This window comes from Orcinus orca, chromosome 5 (assembly GCF_937001465.1).
Source record: "Orcinus orca chromosome 5, mOrcOrc1.1, whole genome shotgun sequence".
NCBI lineage: Eukaryota > Metazoa > Chordata > Mammalia > Artiodactyla > Delphinidae > Orcinus > Orcinus orca.
Window position 1 is genome coordinate 89,484,523 of NC_064563.1, and position 12,965 is coordinate 89,497,487.

Sequence of the window (12,965 nt, forward strand, 5' to 3'; positions counted from 1 at the left end):
TTGATGGGTCATACTTCAAAATAGAAACTGGAGATTATCATGCCATCACTAATCTCAAATCTCCATTACAGGAGAGTCCTCTACCTGAGGGAAAGTTAGTCCAGACGACAGAATTTATAACACTTATTAGAGCTTGTCAATTAGCCGAAGACCAGAGAATAAACGCATATACAGATAGCAGGTATGCTTCTGGAGTAGTACATGCTGCTTTAGAAACAAAAAGATTCTCTCACTTCTGCTGGAATCCCTATCAAAAGTGGACAACAAGTTAAGAAATTTTTAGATGCACTTCAACTTCCCAGTGAAATGGCTATTTTAAAGATTGAGGCCCATGGTAACAGAGACAAAAAGATCAAATGGAAGTTAAAGGAGATGCTCTAGTAGATAATTTTGCCAAACAAGCAGGCTTAACCAAGGTTATGATACTAACTAACTCCCTAAAAGACAAATCTCTGGATTGAGACAAAGAAGCCATTATCAAATATCCACATCAAAAATCCAGCCCATGATTTGAAAGAGGAAGAATGGAAGAAGAAGTGTGGTGTATACTTCACTTAGATAATCCTTGAGACTCTCAAGATGACAGATTAGTGGCACCAGATGATTTCAAATGGATATTAGCTGAATTTCTCTTTGAAACTACGCATCAGGGTGAAGACATATTGCTTATTATCTTAAATCAATGTTGGTGGGAAAACTTTAAAAGACAGCTGAGATTATTTTGGGGACATGTGTTACTTGTGAACAACATAATCCTGGAAAAACTGTAAAGATGAGGCATGGCCAGGAACCAAAACCTCCAGGACCCTTTGAACACCTTCAGATAGATTTTATCCAGCTTCCACTCTCCATGGGATTTATTTATTTTTAGGATGGGTTACAGCATTTTCTTGCTGAAAATCTTCTTTGCTGGACATTCTTTGCAGTCTCTAAAACGCTGCTTGATTTTGTGTTTTGAATCTGGGGTATACCAGCTTTTATATTGAGTGACCAAGGCATACAATTTACATGAACTACTATAAAAGAACTTTGTAAGGCATCACTCTTTCTCAAAAACTATGCTGTCCTTACCACCCACAAGCTTCTGGAAAGATGAAAAGAACCAATGGAATTAAATTAAATTAAAATAAGCAAAACTAAAAAATAAGATTAAAATTAGCAAAACTTTCAGAAATTCTTGAGCTCTCTTGGCTAGAGGTACTCCCACTAGCCCTTTTGGCCACATGTCTCAGTGACACATTGGTTATATCCCTATGAACTGTTAACAGGAAGGCACATACTTTTAGAAATTTCACCCCTGATATTAGACTCTTTTCCGCTGCATGCAGATGTGGCAAAATATTGCAGGTCTTATAATGGACACGTTAAGGCCAGCTTCACACGACGCTTCTTAAATTGGCTCTTTGTGATGATCAACTAGGAAATTTCATCTATTGGAAGAGACACTGGGAAAAACCTCTCTTGAACTTCACTGGAAGGGACCTTATTAGGTACTGTTAACAACTGTTGAAATACCTTTCTAGGCCCAAGATGGAGCCACTCCTGCCTGGGGTGCCACATTTAGTAAACTGAAACTTAGATAACTTTCGCATCCCTTTAAATGCTCCACTTGACCAGAAATGCAGTATATATAGTCGGTCAGTCCCCAAATGCAAGCCAGCTCTTGGCCTTCTCACCCAAACATGGTTGACAGTGGGGCCCCAGCCAATCAGATATTTTCTGTTTTTCTCTTTCCTTTTCTTTCTTTATCCTGTAAAAGCTTCCTTCCTTCTACCCCATTTTGCAGTTCTCCAGAAGGAGATTGTCTACTTCATGAAGTGTTAAGTAAAGTTTGTTTGTATCACCTAAGTTGTCTTCTTTAATCATTTTTTAACACAACAAATATATTAGTGAAACTTCAGTAAGTCAATTTTTTTTTTTTTTTTTGCCGTACGCAGGCCTCTCACTGTTGTGGCCTCTCCCGTTGCGGAGCACAGGCTCCGGACGCGCAGGCTCAGCAGCCCTGGCTCATGGGCTCAGCCGCTCCGCAGCATGTGGGATCCTCCCGGACTGGGGCGCGAACCCATGTCCCCTGTATCGGCAGGCGGACTCTCAACCACTGCGCCACCAGGGAAGCCCAGTAACTCAATTTTTGACAACTTTTCACAGCTAAATAAGCAACTCAGTTCCATATAACTGGAAATCTACTCCAATAGGGGACTTCAAGCTGAGGATTATCACAGATCCTTTAGAAGCATCTGATCTTTGGAAATAGACAATGGACTGAAGACCTTTGGAATAAGCACATGGCCTTGGAAAGTGGACAGATTCCAACTAAGACATTGTACCAGGACCCCTGTCTAATTGTTGTTTTGTTTTTGACTGACTTACTGATATTCTCCTTCTCTATTACTATATAGATCACTGATGTTTTCTACCCAGAATGCTCCCTTCTCTCCTTTTCCCCCCTCTTTATTATAATTGTTGGATCAGGACATAGTCACTCTTCTTAGATTGCCCCAGATAGGACCCTCTGCCCTCAGCCTTACTGACTGTTGGATACGCCATTCATCATTGGATTCTCACAATGAAAACGTATAGGCTAGCATCAAATGAGATCACGGAGAACTATAGCCAATGGCTATTCCACTTGCACCTACATGGACAAACTACATTAAACACATTAACCTGTGACTCTGCTAGTTTTCTTTCTCCCAGAGAAAGAATCAATTAGTACAATCTATTGATCAGACCCCAGGTAATTCTAAATTTGAATTCAACAAACTTTGTAGGGTGATGGGCCAAATACTTGCCACTTGGAAGAGACTAATAGAGGTCTAAGTATGTAAGTTCTTGGTTCTGATTTCATTTTATGATAAAATCTTTTTTCTCTGATCTCCATGTGCCCCTATAGGCTACTACTTCCTTTGCAGGTGGAACACATGGTCTTGTTTGCCTCAGACTAAGATTTTATCCAATTTAGTAATAGCATCCCAAGACTTCTTTATACACCTAGATGTTAATTCTATAAACTACCAAGGATGGAAATTCTGACTCAGATGCAAGCTACAAAAGGAGACCACCCTTGATTGTACAGGTACTCTACCCGGAGGAATTGCTGACTCATTGTTTATCCTAATAATCAGAGCAATCTTCTCAATGGTGAGAATTGTACAAATAGAAAAGACTATAAGATGAAGTTATCATTAACTTTGGCAGAAGTTATTAATGATACTACCTAATCTCTAGAAGGAATAGAAATCAGTCTCAACTCATTGGTATGAGCAGTGGTGGACAGTTGCATTGCTCTTGATCTCTTGTTTGCTAGTCATGGTGGTGTCTGTGACTGAATATTCAAACAGACAATGGGCAGATGATATATAACAATAGAACTTGACCCACAATCTCTGCAGCAGTCAGTCCAGGAAGCCAAACCATAACCTCTGCAACAATCAACCCAGAATTGTCCTGATTTGGTCATGTTTGCCAGCTTCCCTATTTTTTGTTCCTCATAACCAACCAGAGATCTATATGATTTATATCCCAGTTTAGGTATTTTTACATTTCGAAAATCAGAATATATAAAAAGTATGATTCTTTTCATAGTAGTACTGAAGACGAATCTTCCCCATATTAAAAAAAAATCAGTGTCATAAAAAATAGAAGCAGTTGTGGAAACAAAGACTATTGACATGAGAATAAACAGAAACTATTTATTCAGCGTTTGATATAGGAAGGATCATCCACCATCACCTGCATTTGGCGGAGACTCAAAGACAAGAGGGGAGTGGGAAAGGTTTATAAAGTAAATAAAGGGAAGACTTCAGAAATACTCTGATGAGAATTTGGGATGGGGGATCTGGAGGTGGACTAAGCAGAAGTAGAGCATCTTATGGCTGGGGGAGCATATCTGGCTCATATTTGGACTGCCCAGAGAAGCTAAATAAATAGCTTTCTTGAGGTATAATCGACATACAACAAACTTCACATATTTAAAGCATATATATCACCTGTGTTGTAGACACACATACTCATGAAACCATTTTCTACATATCCAAAATCCTCTAAAGTTTTCTTCTTCCTTTAAATCTCTCTCCTGCTTCCTCTCTGCTTCCTTTCTATTATCAAGCATCCAGTGGTCTGTTTTCTGTTACTACATTAACTTTCATTTTCTAGAGCCTCATAAATGGGCTCACACAGTATATACCCTTTTTAAAATTTGTTTGGCTTCTTTCACTCAGCATAATTATTTTATTTAATGAGTTTTGTTAAAATTTTGCTAAGACTTTTTGCATCTATAATCATGAGGGATATTCGTCTGTAGTTTTCTTGTAAACTTCTCTCTGATTTAGATATCAGGATAATGCTGGCCTCATAGAGTGAGTTGGAAATTATTCCCTCCACTTCAACTCTTCAACTTTTTTGAAAGAGTTTCTGTAGGATTGGTAATATTTCTTCCCCAAATGTTTGATAGACTTCACCAGTAAAGCCAACTGGACCTGTACCTTTCTTTGTGAGAAGGTTTCTTTTTTTTTTTTAATTGCAACTTTAACTTCTTTAATAGATATAGGACTATTTAGGTTATCCATTTTTCCTTGAGAAAGTCTGGTAATTTATGTCTTTCAAGGAATTTGTCCATTTTTTCCTATGATGTTGAATTTATTATATAGGGTTGTTCAAAATATTACATTATTCTTTTAGTATCTGTAGAATCCGTCACCTCTCTCATTTCCAATATTGGTAATTTATATGTAATTTTCCCCTGATCAATTTGTTTATAGGTTCATCAATTTAATTAATCATCTCAAAGATTCAGCTGTTAGTTTCATTGGTTTTCTCTATTGTTTTCTGCTTTACTATTTTATTGATTCAGCTTTAATCTTTATTATTTCTTTCCTCCTTGGATTTAACCATTGTGGTCAGAGAACATAGCTAGTATAACTTGAATCCTTTTGGATTTATTGAAACTTGCTTTATGGTCCAGATTATTGTCCATCTTGCTAAAAATTCTGTATACATATGATAAGCATTTGTATTCTGCTGGTTGTTGGAGTAGTAGTCTATGTATGTAATCAGGTCAACATGGCTGATAATGTTTTTCAAGCCTATTATAACCTTGCTGATTTTCTACCTACTTATATTATAGGTTATTCAGGGAGGGGGATTGAAATTTCTGACTATAATTGTGGACTTTATTTCACATTGCAGTTCTATCAGTTTTTGCTTCATTTATTTTGAAGCTCTCTTATTAGGTGCATAAATGTTTAGAATTGTTGTATACTTTTGATTTAATGGCCCCTTTACCATCATCAAATGATCTTATTTACCCCTGGTAATATTCTTTGCTCTGAAATCTACTTCATCAAATATTGATAAAGCCACTCCAGCTTTCTTTTGATTAGTGTTAGCATGATATATCTTTTCCCATCCTTGTACATTAAACTTACTTGTGTTTTTATATTATTGATAAATGTGTCTCTTTTTATAGGCAGCAATTAAAAAAAATCTAATCTGACAATCTCTGCCTTTTAATCAAGGTGATTAGACTATTTGCATTTAATGTAATAATTGAGTTGTATCTATCACCTTGTTGTTTTTTTCTATTTCTCTCATCTGTTATTTGTTTCCTTTTTTTGTACTTTTCTGCCTACTTTTAATCAACTATTTTTTGTTATCTCTTTTATAATATCTCTTTTTATACATATCATCTCTTTTAGCTGTAATTCTTACTACTTTAGTGTTAGCTTTAGGGTTTATAGAATACATCTTTAACTTGTCACAGTCTAACTTCAGGTGATTTTATAACACATCAGAATAGTATAAGAGCCTACAACAATATATTTCCTCTGGACTTTATGTTATTGTTGCCATGCATTTTGCCTTTACATATATTATAAACATCACAGTACATTTTTATTATACTTGTTTAAGTAGTCAACTATCTTTTAAAGAGATTTAAATAATAAGAAAAATAATCTTATATACTTACTCCTGTAGCTATTTCCAGTGCTTGTCGTTGTGTAGATCCAGATTTCCATCTGGTTTCATTTTCCTTCTGCCTGAAGTACCTACTTTAACATTCCTCATAGTGGGGGTCTCCTGGTGATAAATTTTATCAGTTGTGTGTGGAAGCATATTTATTTCATCCTCATCTTTAAAATATATTTTTGACAGATATAGAATTCTACGTTGACAGGTATTTTTCTTTTAATACATTAAGGATGTTTTACTGTCTTCTTGCTTGCAATAGTTCTGATGAGAAATATGAAGTTATCCTTATTTTTGTTCCTCTGTAATGTCTTCCCTCTGGCTGCTTTTAAGAGTTTTTTCTTTATCACTGAATTTGGTTATTATGTACCTTGATGTAATGTTCTTCATGTTTCTCGTGTTTGGATTTTGTTGAGCTTCTGGAAGGCAGGTTGGTGGGTAACGATGCTGATAGGAGGATTGAATTAGTGATGAGAGCTTATGGATGTTCTCTTCAGATTGCTTCAGTGTTGTCAATGAAGTAGGGAGCAAGGTTACTGGCTGAGACTGAGGACAGAGAAAGAGATGTTGAGCATGAGAGAAGGTATAAAGTTGTCATTTGGGAGGGTAGGAGAATTAATAGAGCAGGGAACGGTACTGTGGTCTTCAGTCATTTTTAAAGGCCCGCTTAAAATTAGTTATCATGAATTTAAAGTCAGCATGGCTGAGTGTTTTTCTCCTTCCAGTTTTATCTGGAAGGGTCCAGGCATTTAGTAAATACAGTGTTGAAATGGCATGGATTGTGGTTTTGCCAAGTTTACAGTAACTCAGAGAGGGGCAGGGAGTTGAAGATGTATGCAGGGGATAATTATATTGACTGACCGTTGAATATAACTACATCAAACTTCCTCAATCAGAGTGGAAACTATTAGAAGGCAGTTCTTTGCATCTAGAAGGTGTTGAATGTGTATTTGCTGGCCCATGTATGGGTATGTCTTAACAGTAGAAAACCAGGACCTGAAGGAGGTTGTATTATTGGAGCAAATTTACTCTGTTTTCCAGTGAAATGCTCTGTGAGGATCTTAACATGGGATACGCAGCTTTGCCTGTCTTGGCTCCGCCCAATTAGGTCAGCCTTCCTTACACCAACACCAGAGGTACTGGACTTCTTCCACTCCCTTGCACTTGCCACACACCTTTGCATATGTGGCTTCCTCTGCAGGAAGGCTTTACCTGTCCCTGGTAATTTACTCATCCTTGCTTTTCAGCTTTCCTAGTAATTCAAATATTCCTGTAAGTTTAGTATCTAGTTAGTATGACTAATTGTTAGCACTTGTCAGAGTTTTAATTTGACATTTGTATTGTTGGTAACTGTTTGCTATTACACAGTAAGCTTCCTGAGGACAGGGACTTCGCCTGTTTTAAGAGTCCGCTGAATATAACATAGTCTCTGGCACATTGGTAGGTAGTAATAAATATTTTTTTAATTTTTTTTATTATTTTTTTTAAGAATATGTTGGGGGTAGGAGTTTATTAATTAATTAATTAATTTTGCTGTGTTGGGTCTTCGTTTCTGTGCGAGGGCTTTCTCTAGTTGTGGCAAGTGGGGGCCACTCTTCATCGCCGTGTGCGGGCCTCTCACTATCGTGGCCTCTCTTGTTGTGGAGCACAGGCTCCAGACGCGCAGGCTCAGTAGTTGTGGCTCACGGGCCTAGTTGCTCCGCGGCATGTGGGATCCTCCCAGACCAGAGCTCGAACCTGTGTCCCCTGCATTAGCAGGCAGATTCTCAACCACTGCGCCACCAGAGAAGCCCAGTAATAAATATTTTTTAATAAAAATATCTTCACAGAGGTGAAAGCAAGTGTGACATGTGAAGTTTGGTGTGGGGAACAACATCTTGCTTTCCGAGAATTCACAAGAACCTGGCTAATGATACATGCCTATCCTCCAAAGCTATGCCCGGAACCCTGCCGACAGGCGGGCCAAGGGAAGACACGCAAGAGCCTTTTTATCTCATAGCGTAAGCCAGATCTTGGGAGGCGCCTGCGCACTGGCCTCGGCGGATGTACGCAAGGGAATGGGGCGGGGCTCCGGTAACCTAGGCAACATCCCGGAAGCGGCGGGCTGTGTTAACTTGTGGCCGGCCGGGCGATTCTGGAGCCTGGAGTTTTAGTCGTGGTGGAGGCAGCAGTGAGGAAACTGCAAGGCAGGTTGCGATGACGGGGCGGAGGCCTGCAGCCCGCCCCACAGAATCTTAGGGACAGGGGCTACAGGGCGGGGCGAACGGTCGTGGCGTCTTCCTCTCTGTTCCCTGGGGATCCAGGCGCCTGGGTTGAGGATCCTTACTACAGAAAGTGCACCCGTGACTCCGTGTGTTTTGCGAGTGTGTGTGCGTGTCAGGATGCCTGTCTGGGTGTGTTTGCGTTTAGCGCGCTCTCCCAGGAGCATCCTGAGTGTGCGCGTGCGCACCGCTTTCGGGCACTTATGCGCAGAGCTAGAAATTGGGGTACCCTAATGTAGTTTTCAAGGAATTTCCGGTCTCATGCGAGAGAGACAAACTATCCGGGGTACCTGGGGACAGGGAGGGTCATTTAAGTCGATTTGAAGGTTAGGAAAGAGTTTATCAGGAAGGCCCGCCTGAATGAGTTTTGAAGAGTGAGTGGGAGTTAACCCCGTGGAAAAGGGAGTGGAAGTGTGACGGGTGTTCCAAGCAGAGCGTAAGGAACGGCTGGAACTGTATGGGAAGGCGAGAGCTTTGTTTTAGGATGTGTGGGAGATGTGAGAGGAGAAATGACTGCAAAGAAAGGTCAGCTGGGTCGCACGGAGCGGAGAGATTGAGTGCCGAGCTGAGCTGGATTCCTCTCTGCAGGGGGGCGCTGTTAAAATCGTTTGAGGAAGGAAGTAAAGTTTTGAGAGCTATCCTCTATCCATATATCTGGGTGGGAGTGATTGGAGGGATAGTGTTTGGAAAGAGGTCTTGTTTCCCTTTGATCAATTTTCCACTAGCCAGAGTGGTTTTACTAAATCCCATCGTAACTGACCTTGCTTAAAACACTTCAGTGGCTTCCTATAGGTCTTTAGGTTAGTGTTCAAATTGCTGTGGCTCACAAGGCGATAATCTGGCCTCTGCCTTTCTTTTTTATCCTTTTTCTAGCCTTCCTACCCTCTCAAATCTTTGTTAGTCAAACTGAACCTCTCAAACCCTTTGTAAGTGCCCTCCCCCGACCCTGACCTGGAGCATTTTTTTCCCCAGCTTCTAACTTTTATTCATAGTTCCGCTCTCAGCTTCAATATTTTTAGGGGAATTAGAGGGAGGAGGTGGCCTTTTCTCACTGTGTAGAGTAAGATAGGTATTTCTATGACACTGAATTTACTTCCAACGTTAGCCTTTTATTGCAATTCCTTATTTAATTGCGGTCGGACAAGCTAAGCTCTTTGAGGGTCCAGAGTTATTCTACTTTCTTGCTGTATCTGGTGCCAAGCTCTTGGCAGGTGCTTTCAAAATACTTGTGGAAATAATAGATGGATGATGAAGTAGGAGAGTGAATGAGTGAAAGGAAGATTAATTAGGGGAAATAATGAGAACCTGGACAAGAACATTCATAGTAGAGATGAAAAAAGGGGGACATGAGAGAGATGTTTGAGGGAAAGAATGAATAGATTCTGGTGTCTGATTAGCTTTGAGACAAGAAGGGAGAGAAGGTGATGCTAAGGTTTTAAACTGGAGCAACTGGAAGAAAGGTAATTCTGTACTTCAGTGTTATGCAGCAGACATTTACTGAGCAAGCCAGTTATATATCAAGAACTAGACATTGGTGGGGAGGGGGCATGGATGCTAAGCTGTATATTGGCCATACTGTATTTGAGATATTTGAGAGATGTGCACAGAAGCCAGTTGGAAATGAGCGTTAGATGTTTTGAGGAAAGGTGCGCATCCTTGATTTGGGACTAACTTTCACAGTGTATTTGTGTTCCCAGTACGTTGATAGCTTTGCTCAAGGGAGTAGGTGAGATCACTAAGGGAAGATGTGAATTCCCCGTGGTGATCTAGAAAGTAAGCTCCACGAGAGCAGGTGCCATATTAGACTTGTTTACTGTCGTATCTCCAGTGCCCGGCCAGTGCCTGGCATGTGGTAGACTCTCAAAAACAATTATTGGACAAAGAGAGAGGGTGTCCAATGGAAAGAAAAGAAGACTGGGATAGAACTGAGTGAAGATCCTTGATTATATAGTATGTGAATATTGTCTTAGCCTGAAAAGGAGAAAAGAATAGGAGAGAAACCAGGAGAAAGAGTGTCATGGAAGCCAAGGGAGGGGTGAGCTTCCAGGAGTGGGCGTCTCTACAGATGGAAAGGGCCTGAGAAATAAGGGACCAATAATTTTAGCAATTAGGAAGCTATTAGTATTTTAGATTTTCTCCCAACGAGCCTAGATTTTCTGGGTTATGCTAATTTTATTATTTGACATCTTGGCACTGTAAACCATCAGACTATCTCTATAGTCTCACATTTCAGCATGTAAACTATAGCTCCCTTATGATACCTGGTTCCTGTAAGTGGCACAAAATCCCTTCGTTAGACCACGAAGTCTGATCTTTGGTCAAGAAAAATATGGTCACCTTTACTGGTGATGTTTAAGAGAACACTTTTCAGTGCATAGGTGGTTCCTGTGTTATAAAAGTTTGAAGTATAACTGGGGCTTAGTAAATATAAGTGCTTAAATAGGCCTCTCCTTCATGAAGTTTGTTGGTGAAGGGAAGGTCAGAGATGGGATAGCAGCTTTGTTACACCGTTGTGAACTTAACCTCTGCGTACTTCAGATTCAGGGATGGTTTTTCAGAATTGAGGCGGTGGAAAAGTATAATATTTTAAATAACTTGAAATAAAGTATTTTAAGAGTAACATGAGTTCGTTGTAGAAAGTTTGGAAAATATAGAACCAACCAAAGATAACTTAATTCTAGTAATGTTTTCTAGAATATGCATTATTATAATTAGTCATAATTAGTCAGATCTGGTTTTGAGTGTCAGCTCCCAGCTCTGTGCATTATTATTTCTGTGACTTGGAGCAATATCTCAAAAGCACCAGTTTTCTCATTTGGGAAAGGGGGTTAATAATTGTTGCTGACATAATCATTAGTAATCCTTAAGTAGAACTTAGGGTGTGCTAGGCAGGGGTTCTGAGCACCTTGTGCATTTAATTAGTTCCGTTTTACAGCTAGTGGCAGAGCTGGGATGTGAACCCAGACAGTCTGGTTTTAGACTGTACTCTTAACTGCTATGCTCTAGTGTGTCTCAGGATAGTATGTGCCTCATCGGGTTGTGGGATTAAATGTGAAGCTTTTAGCACAGGTAAGTGCTTTATTAGTATTGTGTGTGTATTAACATCATGAGAATATACTATATGCGCAGTTCTGTATTCTACTTTTTTTTTTTTTTTTTTTGCGTTATGCGGGCCTCTCACTGTTGTGGCCTCTACCGTTGCGGAGCACAGGCTCCGGACGCGCAGGCTCAGCGGCCATGGCTCTCGGGCTCAGCCGCTCCGCGGCATGTGGGATCTTCCTGGCCCGGGGCACGAACCTGTGTCCCCTGCATCGGCAGGCGGACTCTCAACCACTGCGCCACCAGGGAAGCTCCTGTACTTTTTACACTGAACTTTCTATGTATTTTCCTACATTCTTCATAATGTAATTTTAATGAATACATAATTCATCATTTAGACATACTGACATTTTATGATTCCCCTTTGTTTCTGCCAAGTAAATCGAAGATCTAAGTGGTTAAAGAGTAAAATACATAAGAAAGCTTTTTTGAATAACCATTATATTTTTCCATATCTTTTTTAATAACAGCATTGTTGAGATATATAACTCACAGACCATAAAATTTAGCCCTTTAAAGTATACAGTTTAGAGTTTTTTAGTATATTCATAGTTTTGCAACCATCACAACTATCTAATTCCAGGACATTTTCATCACCGCCAAAAGAAACCCTGTGCCCATTAGCAGTGGCTCTCCATTTCCTCCTCCCCCCAGACCCTCCCAACCACTAATCTACTTTATGTCTTTATGGACTTGCCTATCCTGGACATTTCATATAAATGGAATCATATAATTTATGACCTTTGGTGTCTGGCTTCTTTCTCTTAGCATAATATTTTCAAGGTTCATCCATGTTGTAGCATGTGTCAGTACTTCATTCCTTATTATTGCTAAATAATATTACAGAATATGAATATACAATATTTTATTTATCCCTTCTTCAGTTAGTGGATGTTTGGGATGTTTCCACTTTTTGTCTATTAAGAATAATGTTGCTATGAACATTCATGTCCAAGTTTTTGTGTGGACATAAGTTTTCAATTCTTTCAGCTATATATGTGGGACTAGAATTGCTGAGTCATGGAGTAACTCTGTGTTTAACTTTTTTAGGAACTGCCAAACTGTTTTCCAAAGTGGCTATGCCATTTTGCACTCCCGCTAGTGATATATAGGGATTCCAATTTCTCCACATTCTTGCCAAAGCTTGTTATTTACATCTTTTTGATTATAACCGTCCTGGTGGGTGTAAGGTAATATCTCATTATGGTTTTGATTTGCGTTTAATGACTGGTGATCTTGAACATCTCTTCACATGTTTATTGGCCATTTGTAGTATCTTCTTTGGGGAAATGTGTATTCAAATCCCTTTGCCATTTTATTTATTTTTTCTTTCTTTTTTTAAAAAAATTTAAAATTTGTTTTTGGCTGCATTAGGTTTTCGTTGCTGCGCGTGGGTTTTCTCTAGTTGCACCGAGTAGGGGCTACTCTTCGTTGTGGTGTGCAGGCTTCTCATTGCAGTGGCTTCTCTTGTTGCAGAGCATGGGCTCTAGGCACGCAGGCTTCAGTAGTTGTGGCACATGCGCTCAGTAGTTGTGGCTCGCGGACTCTAGAGTGCAGGCTCAGTAGTTTTGGCGCACAGGTTTAGTTGCTCTGTGGCATGTGGGATCTTCGCGGACCAGGGCTCAAACCTGTGTCCCC

At 39.7% G+C, this 12,965-nt stretch overlaps 1 protein-coding gene across 1 annotated transcript in view; it reads left to right on the forward strand.

Moving 5' to 3' along the window:
- Positions 1–8,083: 8,083 nt before the first annotated feature.
- Positions 8,084–12,965, forward strand: part of SPICE1 (spindle and centriole associated protein 1) — a 63,420-nt gene continuing 58,538 nt past the window's right edge. Inside the window, exon 1 of the mRNA XM_049710308.1 lies at positions 8,084–8,153. The gene's annotated coding sequence lies outside the window, so the exon portion shown is untranslated. The remainder of the gene's footprint in view (positions 8,154–12,965) is intronic.